Here is a 9,590-nt window from a genome sequence, read left to right as displayed (position 1 = left end):
AAATCTTTACTCTTTTCTAATACAAGTAGCTAATGCTCTAAATTAAACTTTAAGCACTGTGTTAGTTGCATCCCACAATCTTGGGTATATTGTATTTTTTGTGTTTATTAACCTCAGGATATTTTCCAATTTCATCTGTGAATTCTTCTTTGACCCATGGCTTGTTTGAAGTATGTTTATTGATTTCCAAGTCTTTGTAGATTTTCCATAGAGCTATCTATTATTGCTTTTAAATATAATTATGGTCAAAGAATATACTTTTTATGATTTTAATTGATTTAAAATTATGAGAATTATTTTCTGATCCAGAATATATCCTTTCATGGTGAATATTCTGTATGCACTTGAAAAGAATATCTAATTATCTGCTGTTGTTGGGTGGAGTGTTTTGTAAGTGTCAATTAGGTAAAAATTTTGGTAATTATTCACATCTTTTACATTTTTCTTGTTTCCTGTATACTTGTTCTCTCAACTATTGAAAGAGAGCTGTTTAACTCTCCAACTATAATTTTGGATTTTTTTATTTCTCCCTTCAGTTATAACAGTTTTGTTTCATATGTATTATATTCTTTTAGTACTTTGAAGCCATCNGACCCAAGCGAAAGTCGGATGCTCAACCGACTAAGCCACCCAGGCGCCCTTTAAGTGTATATATATTTAGGTATTGTTGTGTCCTCTTGATAAATTTACCCCTCATTGTGAAATTACCTTCTTCATCCCTGGTGCTACTCTTTGCATTAAAATCTATTTTTAGGATGTTAATATAGCCATTCCATTTTTCTTTTCTTTTCTTTTCTTTTCTCTTTCTTTCTTTCTCTCTCTCTCTTTCTTTCTTTCTTTCTTTCTTTCTTTCTTTCTTTCTTTCTTTCTTTCTTTCTTTCTTTCAGAAATTGTTTATTTTCCTTCAACCTTATTTCCATTTCATTTGCCTTTGTGGAAAAGTAGCTTAAGACCACTCAGTGATTATTCCTATCAATTCATGGTCTGAGTAGTGGAAGCTGCAGACCAGTCTTCAGTGGCAGGCTGAGTGCTCCAGTCTTCAGTAGGGAACTGCTAAATAGTCCCAGAGGGCACCTACCTCCATGCCTTCAGACCAGTCCACAATTTCAGGTTGAGTAGCAGTGAACTCAGGAGCTGGAGCTATCCATTCACCTTGAAATTCCTCCTCAGTCACAGCCTTTTCAGCAGTGACCTGCTCTTTCTTTTTAATCTCTTCAGGATCTCTGTAGAAGTAGAGATCCATGGGTGTTCATGGAAAGCGGTGCATGCCATGCATACACAGAACTTCCTGAGCCAGCATCCACCACATCAGACCCACTGAGGGAGCTCCTCTGTTGTTAAAAGGGATGGCAGTGTCCATATAGCACAGAGGAGAGGCGGCATTACAGAGAACAATAGTAGGAAGGTTAATATAAGACCTTTGAGAGGGTAGTCAGCCCTAGGATCAGTAACCACCAGAAAGTTGCTATTTTTGTCATACATTTTACTTTCACAGATACAGATGACCCTTGAACAATGTGGGGTTAGAGGCACTAACCCCCTGCATAATCCCAACTTCATGTGTAACTTTTGATCACTTCGTCTTAACTTCTAATAGTGAACTGTTAACTGGAAGCCTTACTGATAGAATAAATAATCAATCAATACATAGTTTGTATGTGCTATGTGTTATATACTGTATTCTTACTCTAAAGTAAGCTAGAAAATGAAAATGTCATTAAGAAAATCTTAAAGAAGGGCACCTAGGTTGCTCTGTCAGTTAAGTGTACAACTCTTGATCTTGGCTCAGGACATGATCTCACAATTCATGAGATGGAGCCTGGTGTCAGGCTCTGAGCTGACAGTATGGAGCCTGCTTGTGATTCTCTCTCTCTTTCCCTCTCTCTCTGCCCTTCCCCTACTTGCACACACACTTTTTCTCTCTGTCTCTCTTAAAGTAAATAAATAAACTTAAAAAAAAAAAAGAAAATCGTAAAGAAGATACATTTACAGTACTGTACTACATTCATCTAAAAGGTCTAGAAAAGTTCAAATCCATGTTGTTCAAGGGCCAACTGCCCTATAAACTTGAAAATTCATTGTTACCATTTTTGTTTTAGCCAATTATCTGTTAATGAAGTTTCAAACTAAGAAGAAATGTTTTCTATTTATTCATATGTTTACTATTTGCAGAGCTCTTTATTATTTTTTGCATAGATCCAAATTATCATCTGACATAATTTCCTTTTGCCTCAAAACTTTCTTCAGCATTTTTGTATTACAGTTCTGCTAGTAACATTCTCTATGGTCCCCTTCTTTTAAATTGAGATATAATTGACAATTATACAAGCTTAAGGTGTATGATATAATCATTCAACATTCACATCCATTGCAAAATGATTACCACAGAAAGTCTAGTTTAATACCGATCACTCTGCATAGTTACAAATTATTTTTCTTGTGGTAAGAACTTTTAAGATTTACTCTCTTAGCAACTTTCAAAAATACAATACAGCATTATTAACTGTAGTCACCATGTTGTACATTATATACCCACAACTTACTTATTTTATAACTGAAATCTTTTCACCCACCTCCCACCCCCTACGTTTGGCAAACACTAATCTCTTTTTTATGTCTATGAACTTGGTTTGGTTTGGTTTTGTTTCTAGATTCTGTATATAAATGACATTACATGGTATTTGTCTTTTCTGCCTTACCTTAATGCCCTTAAGTTTCATGCATATTGTCACAAAGGGCAAGATCTTTTTTAATGGTTAGATAATATTCCATTTTAAATATATATATATATAATACCACATTTTTAAAATCCATCTATCAATGGGCACTTAGGTTGCTTCCATATAAGTTAGTGTTTTCATTTCCTTTTAATAAATACCCAGAATGGAATGACTGGATCATATGGTAGTTATCTTTTTAATTTTTTAGGAAACTGCATACTGTTTTCCATAGTGGCTGTGCCAGTTTACATTCCCACCAACAATCCTCATGGAGTTCCTTTTATCCACATCCTCACCAACACTTGTTATTTCTTATCTTTTTGCTAATAGCTATTCTAAAGATGTATGAAGTGATATCTCATTGTGGTTTTGATTTGTATTTCCCTGATGATCAGTGATGGTGAGCACTACTTCACGTACCTGCTGTTGACCACCTGTATGTCTTCTTTGGAAAATATCTAGTAAAGATCCTCTGCCCATTTTTTAACCAGATTTTTTTTTTTTTGCTATTGAATTGTATGATTGTATGAGTTTCTTATGTATTTTGGATACAAACTCTTTATCAGATAGGTGACTTGCACATATTTCTTCCATTCAGTATGTTGCCTTTTCATTTTGTTGATGGTTCCCTGTGCTGTGCAGGAGCCTTTTAGTTTGATGTAGTCCCACTTGTTTATTTTTTCTTTTGTTGTCTTTGTTCTTTGTGTCAAAATCCAAACAATCATTGCAAAGATTGATGTCAAGGGGCTTAGTGTCATCTTTTCCTCTTAAAGCTTTATGGTTACAGGTCTTCTGTTCCAGTCTTTAATCCATATTGAGTTTATTTTTGTGAATGATGTGAGACAATGGTCCAGTTACATTCTTTTGCATGTGAGTGTCCAGTTTTTCCACCACCATTTATTGAAGAGATTGTCCTTTCATCATTGTATATTTTTGCCCCCTTTGCTATTAAATTAATTGACCATATAAGTATGGGTTTATTTCTGAGCTCTCTATTGTGTTCCATTGATCTATGTGTCTGTTTTTGTGCCAATACCATACCATTTTGATTATTATAGCTTTGTAATGTAGTCTGAAGTCATGAAGCGTATCTCCACCATTGTTCTTTGTATTTTTTGTTGTTGTCTGCCAGTCATATTAATTGATCTCTTCAGATATAGAAGTTGAAGTCCAACTATATGTTCAGTAGGGAGAGAGTGACATAAAGGTATTCTTTCACTCATTCATTTCTTTACTTAACAAATATGTAGTGAATGCTTGCATGCACATTTTTAGGCCCTGAGATATACAAATAAACAAGGCAGGAAAATCTCTGCTCTCATGATACATTGGTTCTAGTTGAGGCAACATACAGTAAATTAATTTTTAAGAATGGTCTCAAATAATGGTAAGAGCTATAGATAAAATGGGAGAGGGAGGTTATTACCTTATATAGGTAATTCAGTAAAGACCTCTTGAGGAAGTAACATTTGGGCAGTGGTTTGAGTCAATTCATTCCTTGATGGTGGATGAGAGACAGAACTGTAAAGATCTAAGCTGAAGAAAGCATCAAGGATAACAGCCCTAGAGCAGAACGAACTTAACGTGCTTAAGGAATAACAAGCAAACCAGGGCAGTGGAACATTGTGAGTAAGAAGGAGAGTAGAAAGCAATGAACTGTGGGAGGAAACAGGCGTCAGAGCATGTAAAGCTTGGCAGTGCTGGCAAGGGGGATGTGTTTTAATTCAAGCACAGGGGATGCTGGTGAAGGGGTTGGAGCAGGAGATTTACATTTTCAGGAGATTTCTCTGGCTATTGTGTGGCAGATTTATGCCAGGGTAGAAAGAATGGAAGGTGGGAGATGGAGAGCTGTGGAATAGACCAATCCAGAAAATTAAAACTTTTTGCATATAAAGTTAACAGATATTTAAAAGAAGTGAAGAGGAGAAGATGGGTCGAGGAAAGGAAGACTGAGCAATTAGAAACTTGGAATTTATGGAGAAAAGTATCTACTGAAAAAGAATAACTAGTGAGATTCCTGGTGTCAGTATGTCAGAGACATTTTAAAACAAAGCAGTCCACTAGTCAGTTTTAAGTTGTCTGTGGTTCAAGGATGTAAGCTTCCTCTACTATTCTAAGCCTTCTTAAAACTTTGCTGCACATACTGTACTGCACTGGTGGTATCTTGAAGATAGAAAGGAATTGAGTTGGTATTCAGTACAAGACCACACAGTGTGGGAAAAGGAGAGCATAGAGAATATGGCAAGATAATTCACAAGATCAGCTAACGCAAAGGATCTGAGACTATGAAACCATCAGTGATGAACAAAAATGGAAATTCTTCCAAGATTCTCCGGAGGGATTTGTGTAAACATTGGCTTTCCCAGGAAATAGGTGATGGAGGTTTGAGCCAACTCGTTTGAAGCCTGAAGGGCAGGATGACCTAGCTGATTCCAGGTCACACATTTAACTGAAGAACAAAGAGACAGAGTACAGTTTTATGGTGAGATTAGGTCAGTAGCATAAATCTTCAGGCTCATCTTTCCCAGCAGTTACTTCTGTTAATAATTTGTTAATGTATTCAAATATATACTCAGCACCTATTCTTTGCCAGGTATTGTGTTGAGAGCTGAAGATATGGTACTAAACAGCATGTTAAACATAACAAAACTACTCCAGTTGGTAACTTGACCTCACTCCAGCTTTAGAATGGCTAGACATTTGGCTCAATTCAGAGGTAGGCATTTGGCCCAATGAGACACAAGGACACCCATGGTGGGGCATTTGGGGGAAAAGAAGCTGCCTGAGTCTCTCTTCTGTAGGAACTTCTTGTCTCCTTCATGTGGGGAGTCAGTAGCTGCTCAAAACAAACTTGACCATTATAATTATTACTGCATATTATTTATCTTTTCCTTACCTTTTTTTTGTCTCCCTTACTATGTTTTGTATGAACTAAATTTCTAAAATAGTTTCCTATACAGTCAGAATCTTTTGTAACCTACTCAGACACACAGCTTGCAATAACAACATTTTTGGTGTATGGTCAAATTATTCCCTGAAAAGGTCAAACCGGTTCTAGAACAGAGCATTTTCTAAACATTTAAACAGAAAAAATAAAGGCAATGTACCATTCTGGAAAATTGTTTGGCAGTATCTATCAAAGGTGAATAGACACAGAACTTATAACCTAGGAATTCTACTCTCAGTATATACCCAGAAGACTTATATCTATATCTCTACATCTATAGCTACATCTAGATCTATAGATATTTACATCTATATATCTATATCTCTCTATATAAATATCTACAGATATCTAAATATAGAAATAAGGAGGCTATAAGAATATTCCTAGCAGTGCTACTCATAATAGCTAAAAACCGGGAATAACACAAATGTCCATCAAGATTATAATGCACAAATGAATTATGTGAATTTCAACCAATTGAAATATATAAAGGAATGAGAATGAATGGAATACATAGAATAATATGACTGAATCTCACAAACATAATGTCAAGTGAGAGAAGCCAGATACAAAGAGTACTTTGTATATATAAAGTATGTAAGTATGTACATACATATGTATGTACTTCATTTACATAAAGCTAGAAAACTGGCAAAGCTCTTTTGTGGGAATTGAAGTCAAGAGACTGACTACCCTCCATGGCCTATAATGACCATAGGGAATGAGAGGGAGTTTTGGGAGCTGGTCATGTAATCAACACCTCGGTGTTGGTTACATGGATATGTTCACATTGTAAAACTTCATTGAGATGTATATTTAAGATTTGTATGCTTATCTTTATGGATATTATACTTGAATGAAAAGTTTACTTTAAAAAGTAGAGGTAAAATGTATTTTATTATATTCCCTGGAATTCATAAATCAGTATTTTGAAATATATGGATTCTCAATGAATATTTGGTAATGATTGCTGTCATTTTAATTAAAATTTTTCTTTTGTCATCTTCCTTGGGGGATAATTTTTCACCAAATATATGTTAAAAGTTCTTTAAAAAAGAAAAAATAACTAGCCATGCAAAATGGTTCTGAGCCAGCATACAAAAAAGGATATGTATCACTGAACATTCCTGCAGACAGAATTTGCAAATTCTATTGAGCTAGATTTTTGTTTTTATTTTTTCAAAATTAAAATTTCACGTGTATATCCCTCAACATGATTCCTTTTTGCTATAGTTATCTATAAATTAGGAAATAATTTTCTCTCCAGTATTACTTGAATCTGTTCTATCGTCTGATCTCAGCTATCCTTGCTCTGGCACAGACTCTAATTATCTCTTTCCTGGGGATGCTTGGGTGGCTCAGTCAGTTAAGTGTCTGGCTCTTGATCTCTGCTCAGGCTGTGATCCCGTGGTTTGTGGGATCAGGTCTCACGTTGGGCTTTGCACTGATGGTGGGGGTGTGCTTGGGATTCTCTCCCTTTCCCTCCCTCTCTCTCTCTCTCTCTCTCTAACCCTCCTTCTTTCTCTCCCTAAAGTAAATAAATCAATTCTAATTATCTCTTTCCTAGCCTACTACAATAACTTGATAATGTGTCACAACCTAACCCCAGTCTTTCTCCCTCAAAGAAGCCGTTATCTAGCTTCCATAGTGACCCATCTTACAACAATCTGATTATTCTATTCCCTTCCTTGAAACCATGTCAGGTAATGGAAACTTCATCTTTAGAGTTCTTTGGGCAAACACTTTTGTCTCATCCTTGACCCTTTTCTTTTTATCTGTCAGAAAAAATCTAATTAACTCTGTTCTCAAAACATAATCTGAATCTGTCCATTTAGTGTCACCATCATTACTACCATCTCTGTCAGTACATCATTTCTTGCCTAGACTATTGCAAAAACCTGCAAACAAATCTCTTTGCTGCCATTCTTGTCTCCCTACAGTCTTGATGTAGCGCCTTGATGTAGCATACTTGATATAGCACCAGAGTGACTTAAAAACACACAGATACATATACACACAAGTCAGATTATGGTCCTTCTATGCCTCAAGCCTCCCAGTGGCTTCCACTTTCACTCAGAGAAAGACCCAAAGCCCTTATGCAGCCCTGTAACACCTTTGCCACCTATTAGCTCTCTGACTTTATTTCCTACCCAAATACTCTACTCTAGGCACACTGGTTTCTATGGTGTTCTATAAATATACCAGGCATACTCATAACTTAGGTCTTACACATTGGCCATTCCCTCTTCCTGGAATGCTCTTCCCTGGATATCCATAAATCTCATTCTTTCACTTACTTCCAGTGTTTGGTTAGATGTCCTCTTCTCATAAAACTTACCTGTACAGGCTGACTGACTCTGAAGAACTGTTGGATAATGAAGGAAGAAAAACCAGAAGGGGGAAAGGAAGATATGGTTTCTGTTTTCAGGGAATGAGAGTATATTGAACATCACAGATTGTAAATAGACAATTGCAATGCAGTATAATCAATACTGTGAAAAAATTTAAAAAATATAACTCTAGATTTATATATATATGTGTATATTTTTTGAGAGAGAGTGTGACCATGAAAACAGGGGAGAGGCAGAGAGAGAAGGAAAGAGAGAATCCTGAGCAGGCTCCATGCCCTGTGACTGTGAGATCATGACTGGAGCCAAAATCAAGAGTTGGATGCTTAACCTTAGCCACCCAGCAGCCCCCCAAAAATATAATTCTAAGTTTAGAAGAAAGGTAAGACTAGGACATAAAGATTTGAAAGTAAAGTTCATGTAGATGGGAATTTATAAGAGTGGGAAGAGTACACAGAACATGAGGAAACAGTCAAAAGTATAATTGAAAATTTAGGTAAGTCTTATTCTGGAAACCATTAGTATGTATTTTCAAGAAGAAAGGTGATGACCTGAATATAGGTATTAGAGTTGGCAATTAGGTCACTAACGACCGTAATGTATAGCATTTCAAGGGAGTATTAAAAAATTAAGCAGATAACAGTGGATTAGGGTCTGGATGAGGTTGTAGAAATGAAATCGGTGGGTGTAACCTTTCTAAAGTATTCTTTCAAGAAGTTTGTCAAGAAGGGAAGAAGGAGGGACTACTGGGTGGCTCAGTTGGTTGAGTGTCTGACATTGGCTCAGGTCATAATCTTGCAGTTAGTGACCTCGAGCCCCACATAGGGCTCACTGACAGTGAGGAAGCTGCTTGGGATTCTCTCTCCCCCACCCCTCTCCGTCCCTCCCCTGCTTGTGCTTTATCTCTCAAAATAAATAATAAAAAAAATGTTTAAAGGGAAGAAGAAAGTTGGAATGAATAAGGGGGGGAGATTAACCTTTATACAAGGCAGTGGTACAAAAGAAAGGGAAGAAAGTTTTAGAAAATGTCCTTGTGATTAAAGAGGAGTTCGCCATTCTTAAAGGAAGTACCTAGTGTTGTAGGGTGCAAGGATAACTGGAGAAAAACTCACAAATAAGAAAGTAGATAACTATGTCTCAGGAGAATGAAACCAGCCCAGCTGTGTAGTAAACATAGGCGTGGATGATTATATCCAATCATCATCTTGAATTGTACAAAGGAAAAATGAGAACAGAGAATGACTATATTTAGGGAACCAAGAGATATTTTCAGAGTATGTCTTATAGTCAACATAATGTCAGTAAATGGGAATAACACTCCTTTTGCATGTAGCCAGTATTTGGTGGGGGAGGGGGGGAGAGGTCATAAGTTCCATTTTCCAGAACAATCACATTTATTATTTGTTTTAGGGACTTTAATCATATCAGCTCTGTGGCTTTATCTGCCAAACCAAAGACTTCTAATTTTTTACATATATCTTAATTTGGAAACCACTACAATTCTATAGTAATTTACATTTCACTTCCTTGGGTCTTCTCTCATACTTTCAGCTATATTGAGATACGGTGACATAG

At 36.2% G+C, this 9,590-nt stretch overlaps 1 pseudogene; it reads right to left on the bottom strand.

Annotated features, from left to right (window-relative positions):
- Window positions 1-946: 946 nt before the first annotated feature.
- Window positions 947-1,482, bottom strand: LOC144244674 (small ribosomal subunit protein uS2 pseudogene; annotated as a pseudogene).
- Between the last annotated feature and the right edge of the window lie 8,108 nt (window positions 1,483-9,590).

Source organism: Crocuta crocuta, unplaced genomic scaffold (assembly GCF_008692635.1).
Source record: "Crocuta crocuta isolate KB4526 unplaced genomic scaffold, BGI_CrCroc_1.0 scaffold147, whole genome shotgun sequence".
Lineage (NCBI taxonomy): Eukaryota > Metazoa > Chordata > Mammalia > Carnivora > Hyaenidae > Crocuta > Crocuta crocuta.
The sequence above is the reverse complement of the archived record's forward strand: the minus strand, read 5'-3'. Positions and strand labels throughout refer to the sequence as shown.